The sequence below is a fragment of the Oryctolagus cuniculus genome, chromosome 16, assembly GCF_964237555.1.
Source record: "Oryctolagus cuniculus chromosome 16, mOryCun1.1, whole genome shotgun sequence".
Lineage (NCBI taxonomy): Eukaryota > Metazoa > Chordata > Mammalia > Lagomorpha > Leporidae > Oryctolagus > Oryctolagus cuniculus.
In genome coordinates this window covers 14,740,689-14,752,738 of record NC_091447.1, presented here as the reverse complement: position 1 = coordinate 14,752,738, position 12,050 = coordinate 14,740,689, and positions in this window count along the sequence as shown.

The window sequence follows — 12,050 nt, the reverse complement described above, 5'->3', positions numbered from 1 at the left end:
GTCCCTGGCATTTTGAGATTTGAGACACTCTAGGAAGTGAAGCATCCAAGACCATTTTGGTTGGAGTGCCCACTCGGTGCAACCAATATTTACCAAGTGCCTATTTGGTGTCAGTGTTGGGTACTGTGGTTGGTGCTGGGGGTGTGAGGGTCAATGAGGAATCACCCCATGAGAGTCGCACACACAGAGTGCCAAGGGCACAGCACCACGTCACAGAGCTCAGCCTGCTGAGGAAGGCTTCCTGGAGGAGGGGTGCCTATGCTGAGTCTGGGTTATGAGCAGGAAGCTACAAACCCAGGTGAGGGAAGAGTGGAAGGGGCCAAGGTGGCTAGAGAGAAACCGTAGGTTGCGAGGGTCCAGGGACCTTACTAGGTCACCCAGCACCTGACTGAAGTGGCCTTGGAGCATCCTGCCAAGAACGGAAGCTCCTGCTGCACTACGTCTTGAGGATTCAGGGTGTTGCCCAGAGAGTGTTTGTACAGGAGGAGATGGCCGTGGGGCCATGGGGTTGACCATTCCCCCCTCCCCAGAGTAGCTTGAATGGGGTGCTGGCCAGCTCTTCTCGTGGGTCACCCTGAATGTGAACTTGCCCCGTATGCTCAGTGCCTGGCCAAGGTCTTGGTCCATTGCAAACGCACTGTCGGAGCTGCTGTGTGCGCTTGTTGAGCGTCTGCCTGGCCTGCTGTTGACGCATTCCGTGAAATACTCATGGACGGGGAAGCCCAGGGCCCTGGAAGGCCTGGGCGCATCCCTGCTGCTTTCTCCACTTGATAGAGGCAGGGCTTTCCCCCAAGTGCTGTGCTTCTCTGTGAAGGAACTCCTGCCAGACAACACCAGGCTGCTGGCCCATCCTTTCCCTGTTCTTTCCACAGGAGAAAGGAATTTCAAAGAGGTCTCTGTGTCAGCGTGAATTTTGGAGACGTGTGAACTGACCCAGTCATGGGGGTCCCCATTCTCTGCCCGTTCCCTGATCTCAGTGGGAAGTGGCTGTGCTGCTGGGGGACACAGCGAGCTAAGAGACCCCCTCCCCACCAGAAGTCATTCAGGGTTAACTCTGCTCCTTGTACCATCAAGCAGGCATGGTCGCCTCGCTTCCTCTCCCTTGGGGCTGTTCTGATGGGGCAAGCAGAATGAAAATCACCAGTCCTCGTTAGCCCTGCAGTAGCCTGAACCCGATCTACTCATGGCGCCCACCTGTGTTCCCGCAGGTGCCATCCAGCGGCTCCTCCTTCTCAGTTCCCTTTGTTCTAGAAGAGCAAATCAACTCAAAGGCTGGCAGCTGTGAGGATTCCCCCTCCTTTTCTCCCTTTGCTGCCCTGGCACCAGTGTGCGGTGGTGGTGACCCAAGGTCTAGACTGGATGGGGGTAGGAGGACCTCAGCTCTGAAGACGGAACTGAGCAGTTCTAAAGCTCCTTACTGTTTCACTCTGTAGCTCACCTCTGGAAGGGGGAGAAGGCCCATCGAGTGTCACCCTCCCCAAATCCCACAGTTGCCTGGCCCTTGTCCCCAGGAGGACCTGAGACTCCCACAACCTCAGAACACCAGAAACAGATTGAGAGCGTTTGCTTGCATCAGTTCATCCGCCCAGCCATTTCCTCCTGTGTCTGTGTTTAGTGCACACCTCTTGTGTTGGCAGGGCAGAGTCAGAACGCAAAGCAAGAGCAGACATGACTTGGGATTTGAATGGTCAGCCCAGTTGTGTAGCATTTACACTGAGGGCACTGGACTGTATGCCACCTACAGGTCTCTCTTCCAAGCAGCTGCTGGCTTGGGTTCAAGTTGAGAGGAAGTGTCTGCCCACACCGAAGCTTATTGCTTGCATCTGCCTCCATGAACCCGCATGGCTGCTTTCCGCAATTAGCGTTTGCCCAGGTGAGTATCCTGGAAACTCAGGGACATCAAGGCTCCAGGTTCTGATCCCCACTGCAGCTGACAGGGATCTGAGCCCTGCCCACAGCCACACAAGCCAACTTGGGAACAGACCTTCCTCTGTGAGATGTCTCCAACCCCAGCCATTGTGAGAAGCCGTGAGCCAGAAACATGGAGCCCAGCCAGAGCCAGACGCCCAATTTCCAGAAGCTGTGAGATAACGTATGTTTATTTCTCTAAGCCACTAAGTGTGGGGCAGGCGATCTGTTACACAGCAGAGGATGGTGACTCCACGGGCCCACCATATCAAAGGATGGGCGGCACTGATCGATCTTCACTTTGGCTCCCCTTCCGCTCAGTCCCCAGGGTGCTCACCCGCTCCTGGAAACACCAGCCATCACTTTCTCCATCTCCTGTCTGAGCCCCCTCACTCTCCCCTCTGGCGTCCTGGCCATTTTCCCCACCGTTACACTGCTGAGTCTCCCCCGGCTCCATGCTGGGACCTCAGCTCTCCCGGATCTCCTGGCCCAGAACCGAACTCTTGATTTCTCGCTCCACAAAGCCTTATTTCCCAGCACCAGCCTCTCAAGAGGAGATACACATGCAGCACTTTTATTCTTCAGATGCCTGGTGGCAAAAGCCTTGGAGGCATCCCACACCTCCCTCCTTCTCTTAACCTCACACCCTCCATCATCAGCAAATCCCAGCAGCCCCACCTCCAACTCCTGAAGCCCACCCCTTCTCAGCCACCCCCCGCCAAGGTTCCACCTCTCTCCTCCTAACTGGGGCTTTGCTCCCATCTCTGTACCTTCAGTCTGTTCTCCGCACAGCGGCCAAAGTGAGCGCCTGAAAGCAGGTGAGGCCGTGCTGCTCCTCTGGGCAGAACGTGGGAGTGGCTTCTCATCTCTTCCAGGCCCTATGTGGCTGTAGGTGAACTCCATTCCCTCCTGCCAGCCTCGCCTTGGTTCATTTGCTCCAGTTGCTCTGGCTTCCTGTCTGTGAGAACATTCCTGCCCCAGAGCTTGGGGCTTGCTGTTTCTTTGTCTGAAATGCCTTTCTGCCTGGGTTTTGTTTTGTCTTGCACTGTCTGTTCCCTCCGGGTCTCCACTCATAATCCATCTCGAGCTGAATTGTGATTCCGCACATACATGTGGTGAGGTCCTAACCCCCAGCCTGACTGTACCAGGAGCTGGGGCTGTTAGGGAGGTTCAGCCAGGCGCTGAGAGCAGTGCCTAATCCGAAGGACAGGTTCTCCTTTTACACAAAGAAGAGGCCCTGGGATCCTTCTCCCTGGCTCTCTGCACATGTGTGAACAGAGCGCAGGCCCCGAGGGAATGCAGCAAGGGGGCTGCGGAACACAAGCCAGGCAGGGAGACCTCAGCGGCAACCATCTCTACTGATCACCTTGACCGTGGACGCTGAAGCTCCAGAATGGCAAGAGAAATAACTTTCTGTCGCCAAAGCCAGTAGTCTGTGACATTCCGCTGTGGCAGCCAAGCAGACTGGCGGGCCGTGTTAGAAGCGAGGCCTCATCGTCTGACCCCTGGTGTTGCCGGTGCCCGCTCCTTTGCCTGCCCGCCCCCCCCCCCCCCCGCCCCATCACTTTGGTCTCCTTTGCTTGCTTTTTGGTTCCCGTCCCCTAAACGGAGCACGCAGCCCTCTGTCTGGCACATCAGGGCTTCCAGTTAGTGGCGAAGTGCTCATGATTGCACTGGCGCAAAATTCCATGGGGCGGAGTTTGCTCAAACTGCACAGACAGCTGCCGGTGTTCAAACAGAAGAAAATGCTGTTAAGAAGTGAGCCCCAGGGGCTGATGCTGTGGTGCAGTGGGCTAAGCATCTGCCTGCAGTGCTGGCATCCCATATGAGCACCAGTTCAAGTCCTGGCTGCTCCTCTTCTAATCCCGCTCCCTGGGAAAGCAGTGGAAGATGGCCCAAGTACTTGGTCCCCTGCACCCATGTAGGATACCCGGAAGAAGCTCCTGGCTCCTGGCTTCTGATTGGCGCAGCTCTGGCTGTTGCAACCAATTGGGGAGTAAAACATTGGATGGAAGACTCTCTCTCTTTCTCTCTCTCTGCCTCTCCTCTCTCTCTGTGTAACTCTGACTTTCAAATAAATAAATAAATCTTAAAAAACAAAACAAAACAAAAAAACAATTCAAGAAACCTAGCTTTCTGTTCCACCAATCTATTCTCTCCTAAGATTCACTTATTTATTTTCAAAGAGTTATGGAGAGAAGGAAAGACACACAGAGCAAGAGACATTGATCTTCCTCCCCAGATAGCTGCAATGGCCAGTGCTTGGCCAAGCCAAAGCCAGGAGCTTCATCTGGGTGTCCTACATGGGTGCAGGGGCCCAAACATTTGAGCCATCTTCTTTTGCTTATCCCAGGTGCATTAGCAGAGATCTGAATCAGAAGTGGAGCAGCCAGGACACAAACTGGCACCCAGGTAGAATGCCAGCCTCACAGAGGTTAGCTTTATCCTCTGTACCAAAACACTGACCCCTCAGCCACTCTTAAAATATAGTGTTAGTCCTCCTGGTTGACTCCTTATGGTCACAATATGGCTGCTGTGCATGAAACATTTCAGCTGCATTCCAGGAAAGAAAGGGCAAAAGTGACTATCAACTGAGGTAGCCCTTTTACAAATTTCTCTCTCCAAAGCCCCATTTGTCAGTTCCCCTTATATCTCATTGGCCAGAACTGTGTTGTTTTCTCTTTAGCTGCCAGTGATGCTGGGAGGGATACACCTAGAAAATGAATAAAAATGGTTGATTTGTAGAAAAGAGGTGACAGACAGATGGAAATTGGCTAGGTGTCCCACAATACAGACTTCTCCCTGTTGTCTGAGAAAAGCCACTTCCCCACCTCCTAGTTCCTGAAAGGATGTAGCCCAGCATCATGTTCATGTGTCAGCTTTCATCTGGATGGAGTCCCAGGCAGTGAGAACAGCACAGAATCTCAGAGTGAGCGGGAGAGAGAGCGTCTCCAAGGCGCGACGTGGAGAATGGCGGATGAAGCTTTATGCATTGCTGACGGCTGCGGTTGTTCCAATCACACTGCCAAGTCTGAATTTCAACAGGGCGGGGAGCGGGGGGAGTGGATCAGCAGGCAGATGCTGATTAGTAAATGCCCCTCATTGAGATGATGACAGACGACGTGAAACCATTGTGCTTTCTGACAAACACAGATTTACGACCCGACCCCTATTTGGAAGCCGGGCCCATTCAAATCTGTGCTGGGTGAGTGAATGCAAAGTTTGCAACAAATGGCTTTTCCTGAATCGTGCTTTTAGCTTCAGAAAAACGATCATGCAAAAGTGAATGATCCTTTTGTGCTCTCCGGAGAAGCAGGTAGTGTGGATTTACCTCCTAACCCTGGCGATAATTAAGCATCTATGCAAGCAGAACTTCCCGCCTGGAAAGAAAGCAGCGGTCTGCTGTGGCCTCCTTTTGCTGTCATCCTCATCCTTTCTCCTCTCCTGGCCAAGTGTAGCCTTAAGGTTGGGGCAGCAGCCTCACAAATGCTGTGTGGGGAGCAGTTACTTTGTATCTGTTCTGTTGCTGATCTGCAGGGGCTTAGGAACCCAGTCCTGCTGCATTCCATGGGCGGTGCCTGCGGCCGCTTCTGTATTAATCCAGTTGAGGGAATGGGTTCCCATTCAGTCATGTAAACAGAACTCTGATGTAAACATTCAGTCAACTTTTGTCAAAGTGCCAGTCTTTCTGGTTCCTGCTCCTCCTTCCCTTCTCATCCCCAGATGGCATCTACTGCAAGTGGGTGGGGGAGAGGAACTCGCAGGAGGGGAGGGGACACAAGGTGCACATGAATCCTCTCCCTCCGCACTGGCCTCTGCTGCAGGGTGGGCTGCCCATGGGACAGGGACATGGTTGCTGCCAGTCCCAGGTCTTCTCTGGAGTTTGCTGCTGAGACCTAGGATCTGGTCACTGTGATCTCACTTCCCCCTGGTTTCAGCCAGTGCAATGTCACCTGCCCTGGCCACCCTATCTCTAAAATGCTCCCTCCTCCATTGCTTTCTGTTTCGATGCACTGATTCCTCACTGCACTTTTCTCTTTCTCCCCACTTCCCCACCCATCCATCCATCCACCCATCCATTCATCATCCATCCGATCATTCATCCATCTTTCCATCCATTCATCCATCCATTTATTCATATCTCCATCCACCCACCCACCTGTCTGTCCATCTGTCCATCCATCCATCTCTCAACTGGCTATTTCTAGTTCAAGCTTAAGTCCTAGATGATTTACTTCTGTAAGGAATCTCCTACCCTCGAGGAATGTGGGCAGTAATATCCTTATGTTTGTCTCTCTCCCTGCCAGTGCCCATATGGGATGTCGGTGCTGCAGGAGGAGGATTAACCTGTGCTACAGCGCCAGCCCCTTCAAACGCCTTTTCTATTACTCATTATCTGAACACTTCAGCAAGTTACTCAGCCTGTGCCTCAGTTTTCTTATTTATAAAATGGGAGTTATAACAATACCTACTGTATAAGATGTGATAAAAATAAAAAGTTACTGAGCGAGGAAGGGGAGCCTTTTTTTCTGCCAAGGGCTGCTTGGATATTTATAACATCCTTTGCAGGTCATGCAACCTTTTCAGCTTAAAAATGAGCCTAGCAGGGGTGCAGCGGATTAAAGCCCTGGCCTGAAGTGCCGGCATCCCATATGGGAACCAGTTCAAGTCCTGGTTACTCTTCCAATCCAGCCCTCTGCTATGGCCTGGGAAAGCAGTGGAAGATGGCTCAAGTGCTTGGGCCCTGCACCCATGTGGGAGACCTGGAAGAGGCTCCTGGCTCCTGGCTTCGGATTGGCACAGCTCCACAATTGCGGCCATCTGGGGAGCGAACCAGCAGATAGAAGACCTCTCTCTGTCTCTACCTCTCTCTGTAACTCTGTCTACAAAAACAAATAAATAAATAAATAAATAAAATTTTAAAAAATGAGCCTGCCATAGGTTTATTGAATTCCTGCCTGTGGTTGCCTCCGCAGGGCTGGACCAAATGGTTTCTCAGGCCTCTTGCAGCCCATGGGCTGGATGTTCCCCAGCCCTGATGTTCAGGAAGGGTTTAGAGCAGAGCCAGGCACCTGGAAGCACCGTGCAATTTCTTTCTACTGTCATTGTTACACCCCCCCCCCCCCCGCTAGAATGCAAAGTCCATGAAGACAGAAATCTTTCTGTTTTTTTTTTTTTGTTTTAATATTTATTTATTTGAAAGTCAGAGTTACACAGAGAGAGGAGAGGCAGAGAGCGAGAGCGAGAGCGAGAGCGAGAGCGAGAGAGAGCCTCCATCTGCTGGTTCACTCCCCAATTGGCCGCAAAGGCCGGAGCTGTGCCTATCTGAAGCCAGGAGCCAGAAGCTTCCTCCAGGTCTCCCATGTGGGTGCAGAGGCCTTGGGCCATGTTCTACTGCTTTCCCAGTCCATAGCAGAGAGCTGGATCGGAAGTGGAGCAGCCGGGTTTCAAACCAGTGCCCATATAGGATGCTGGTGCTTCAGGCCAGGGCATTAATCCACTGCACCACAGCTCCAGCCCCACAGAAATCTTTGTTTGTTTAAATTGTTGTATGTCCTGGTCCCTAAGCAATGCCTAACAGAGAACAGTCCCATACTATCTATTGGATGAATGAATAAATGACTGTATTGAGGAAGGAAAAAGAGAAAAAAAAAAGTATGCTTCAAAAAATATTATTCCCCCCCCCCCCACACACAAACATACTCCCTCTAGTAAAGGTTTTTGTTCCTCTCAAGGTTATTTACACCTGTTTGGGCCTCTCCTATTCCCAAGGAAGTAAGCTAAGAAGAAGGCCTTGGTCTTTAATGGATTTTTGTTTTCCTTAAATATTTGTTGGGGGCTGGCACTGAGGCATAGTGGGTAAAGCCTCCACCTGCAGGGCCAGCTTCCCATATAGGTGCTGGTTTGATTCCTGACTGCTCCACTTCCCATCCAGCTTCCTGCTAATGTGCCCAGGGAAATAGCAGAAAATGGCCTGAGTGTATGGGTCCTGCACCCACATGGGAGACCCCAAAGAAGCTCCTGGCTCCTGGCTTTGGCTTTGGCTTGGCCCAGCCCCGGTCATTGCTGCCATCTGGGGCACGAACTAGAGGATGGAAACCTCTCTCTCTCTGTCTCGCTGACTCTCTCTCTCTCTCTCTCTGCATATAACTCTAATTTTCAAATAAATAAATCTTTTAAAAATATTTATTTATTTGAAAGGCAGAGTACGGGGTTGGCAAGAGAGAATATCCATCTGTTGGCTCATTCCCCAAATGGCCACAATAGCCAGGGTAGGCCAGGCTGAAGCCAGGAGCCAGGACCTGCATACGGGTCCCCCACATGGATGGCAGGGGCCCAAGTACTCAAGGCATCTTCCACTGCTTTCCCAGGCACCTTAGCAGGGAGGTAGATCAGAGGTAGGGCAGGTGGGACTCGAACTGATGCTCCTGTGAGATGCCAGCATGGCGGTTGGCCGTGTAACCCACTGCTCCACAACACAGCCCCAGGATTGGATTACTGATGACCATTTAGTTCGAACCTGGGGGATTGCAATCAGCCCACAGAGCAAAGGCGTGAGCCCTATAGTAGCAGGGGAGGCTTCGACTATTGTGTAGTCCCATAAGGAAGGTGTTTTGCAGCTCCACCCCTTTGGGCATGAAGCACCCATCTCTGTTTGAGGGCTGTTTGGGCTCACCAAGGATGGCTTCCCATTCTGCTGGAGAACCCACAGGCCTTGTGAATGCCCTGTTGGCCAGAGACCTTCGTCTCCACTAAAGGGCCATTACCTCAGCCGCTCCCTACCCACCCATGTGCCTTGCCGGGTTGTGGCTGGGCTGCGGACGCTGGCTTGGTGTTTAGGTCCCTCTGGACAGAGATGGCAGTGTCCCTGGTCCCCTTGACAGACCTTTACCTTAGCAGTCAGTTGGTCCTTTTTTTTTTTTTTTTTTTTTTTTTTTTTTGACAGGCAGAGTGGACAGTGAGAGAGACAGAGAGAAAGGTCTTCCTTTGCTGTTGGTTCACCCTCCCATGGCCACACAGCTGGCACACCACGCTGATCCGATGGCAGGAGCCAGGTACTTATCCTGGTCTCCCATGGGGTGCAGGGCCCAAGGACCTGGGCCATCCTCCACTGCACTTCCCTGGCCACAGCAGAGAGCTGGCCTGGAAGAGGGGCAACCAGGACAGAATCCGATGCCCCGACCGAGACTAGAACCCAGTGTGCCGGTGCCGCAAGGCAGAGGATTAGCCTAGTGAGCCGCGGCGCTGGCCCAGTTGGTCCTTTATAGAAGGTAGCAAGAGAGGACTTCTCTCCGGGACAAGGATTTCCAAACATTTCTCCAATTTTGTAAACTGTTGTTCTCTTCCAACTCACGACTACTTGACAGGATGCAATAGTTCTGGTAGAAGATCCTGGGGTGGTTGTTTGGTCAGCCAGGAATGGCATTGGGAACCTGCTGGGGAGGTGACTCTTGTTTCAAAAGTTGGGGTGATGGAGAATTCCCTGCTGTCCCCTGCCTGTGCCCCGAGTCTCCGTGTCCATCTCGTCCCAATGGATGAGGTGACCCAACTTGCCGTTTTAGAACCAAAGTGACTGTGTGGGACAGAACCTGGTCTCAGGGTTTCTTTCTTTCTCCATTCGGGGTCCTGAGCAGGAAGGTCACTGAGCAGCACACACACGGAGTTCTGCAGGATGGAGACACAGGGGCACATGGTGTCTCTCAGCCGTGCATGCGCTCGCTGCTCTCTGTGGTTTCTGTTGGAGACAGGAAAGCGAGGAGACAGGAAGTCCACTGGGGGCAGTGATCCTTTTATGTGTGTCATGTGTGCCAAGAAGTCAGGGAAACCAGGGAAGTGAAACAGTAAGTGGTGGAGAAAGGGGTTCCTCTTTTGGTCTTCCTGAGAGATTGGTGTTTATAAAGAGGGAGGAAGGAAGTGAGGGACACAGCCACGGGCACGGTGCTCCAGGCAGAGGTAATGGGGACGCAGAGGCCCTGAGCAGGGCACGCCGGTGACACTGCTGGGGACCACGGGGAGGATGCTGCATAGTGATCCCTGTGGATGGCCCCAAGGGTGCTGCTCTGAGCAGGTTCTTTCATGGGGGGTTGTCCAAAGGTTCATGGAAAAGGGAATTAAAAGACAAGTATATGTTGGTGCAAGACATTTTAAAATCCATGTGTAGTTTTTCCATAGTAGGCATTTCCCATGAATTTTTTTGAAGACCTTCATGTGTGCAGATTTCAAAAAAAAAATTTTTTTTGGTACCCAAACAAGCTTGTCTTTTAATTGCATTTTCCATGAGTGTTTGGCAGTGGCCTCATAGGTCCAGGCCAGAGCTCCCAGCCACCGCCTCTGCCCTCCTCGGCCTCCCTGAGGTGTCCAGGAAGCAGGTGCAGAGAGCTGGCGCTTCCTTCCCCAGCCAGACTCTATGGCTTTGGAGTGAGTTCTGTCTGTGCCCTCTTCCCTACCTACCTCCACGCCTGATATTTTCATTCATAAAACCCTGTGTGGAAATGTGTTAAAGAAGCTGAAAGCGACAGTTTCATTTCCTTTTCATTTCACTTAGAACACGTGGGCTCCTCTTGGAGGCACAGCAGGGGCATCTGCTAACTGCAGCCCTCATTGTGGCCTGACTCCCTGCACCCCAGTGCCCACAGCCCAGCTTCGTGAGCCTGCAGTTCTGCAAGGCTGCCTTCCACATCAGTCACCTGTGACTTTCCTGTGTCCAGCATCAATGGCTTTGTTCTCTTCTTAAATGGCTTAATCTGAAGGTTCTAGAACCACGAGCTACTTGGTGCTTCCAAAAACTACTCAGCGAGTAACTCATTAACCCAAGTGCATGTGTGGAGGGCCAGCTGTGAGAGTCACTGCTGCAGACTCTGCGTGTTGAGGTGAGTGCCCACGTCCCAGTTCCAGGGGGAACTGAGGTCTTGCAGCAGCCAAGGACAAGGGCAGCTGAGGGTGCTGAGAGGGTGCCAGGCACACTCTGGCCCAGTGTGGGCCAGGGAAGATTTCTCTTGATCTCTGCACCTGTTACAACTCAAATTTCACACAGCTCTCTGTTCCTCTCACCAGTCCTTTCTGCTTCAGCTGCCTGCCTCGATCTTCCTGTCTTGCCCTCTCCATTGGATGCTTCACGTGCATCGTCTCTGGCCATGGCTGCCGACTGTATTTTCTTTGGAGGTTTCAACCTCTCTGCCTGCTTCTGTCCTGCCTAAGTCCCATTTCATCCTGTCTCCAGTCCCAGCCCTGAACTCACCTGCTCTCTGCAGCTCCCCACCTTTGGACTTGAGGATTCTCTTTCCCTCGGTCTTTGTCCAGACTCATTTTTGAACGAACCCTGACTAAGGTTTCCAATCTGATCTAAGAGTGCTGTTGGGAGAGACAAGCGGCCCAGCCCACTGAACATTCCAGAATGTTCTTCCTGAGCATGCCAGCAATGCAAAGCCCTGATTGTTCTTTGCCCAGGCCATTCTCTGGGTTATGTTTGCAACAAACAACCCTCAGAGAAGAGGTACTGTTTCGCCCTGGACAGAATGCAGGCTTGCTCCTGCTTCCTGGGAAATCTGGGAATCCCTTATTTCGGTGCCCCCTCCCACAACCCAATTCTGTCTTGTGTGGTCAACCTTGCTGGGTCCTCATCACCATCTTGAAACCTGGGGAATCCCTGCATATCAACACAATTCTTGGCTAATCCAATGGCCAACTGTTGACTACTTCTGTGGCTGATTATTCTGCCATATGTAATGAAGTCCTTGGTCTCTGACCTAGGAGCCTCATGCCTTTTGAAGGAGAAACATCTGTTAAAAAGGTAAATTAAGACACAATAGCATTGTATTTGAGAAAACACTGACTTATCATTTAGGCAGCTCCAGGCTTCACCAAGGGAGCTTCACCGAGGGCCAGCAAGGGGGTGACTTTCAAAGCAGGAACTCAGGAGTGAAGCAGAGAAAATATTCTACTGGCTGCAGTTGCACAGTTGCTTGGTTTGGTCTATCCTATTGGAAAGTCCCTAGTTTTGTTGGCTGATTCTGACTGAGCTTAAGTTTTGTTTTTCTTGGATATAGGCATTTACAAGAAATAGCTCAAGGGAAGTTTCGCTTATGTTTAACAAATCAAGCAAAGTCAAAACCCTGTGTCAGACTTGACTGGTTCTGTCTACT